The sequence below is a fragment of the Penaeus monodon genome, chromosome 24 (genome assembly GCF_015228065.2).
Source record: "Penaeus monodon isolate SGIC_2016 chromosome 24, NSTDA_Pmon_1, whole genome shotgun sequence".
Lineage (NCBI taxonomy): Eukaryota > Metazoa > Arthropoda > Malacostraca > Decapoda > Penaeidae > Penaeus > Penaeus monodon.
Window position 1 is genome coordinate 40,418,174 of NC_051409.1, and position 343 is coordinate 40,418,516.

Genomic DNA, 343 nt, shown 5'->3' on the forward strand with positions numbered 1-343 from the left:
GAACGGCCCCCCCAGGCTTCCTCGAGCCAAGGGAATAATCAGAGCGGGCGAGCGGGCCGGATGTGCAGCGATTAAATCATTGCGTTCGATTTATGGCCATTAACCTCCGCTGCACTACCCTGCTAATGGAGGTTTGCGATCGTACGTTTTAATTAATTCTACGTATAGTTGGATTAAAAAAAGGGGTTGCTAGGAGGGTGCATTGTCCATAAATTTCGAATTACTAAAAGGCAGTCAAAGGAAAATAAGAGGAATTGTATTTATTGGCAGAGGAGAGAATTTCGGTTAAGAATAACAGTCAGCGGAGAGTGACATGGTTACAAACGCTGACAGGTGCATTGTC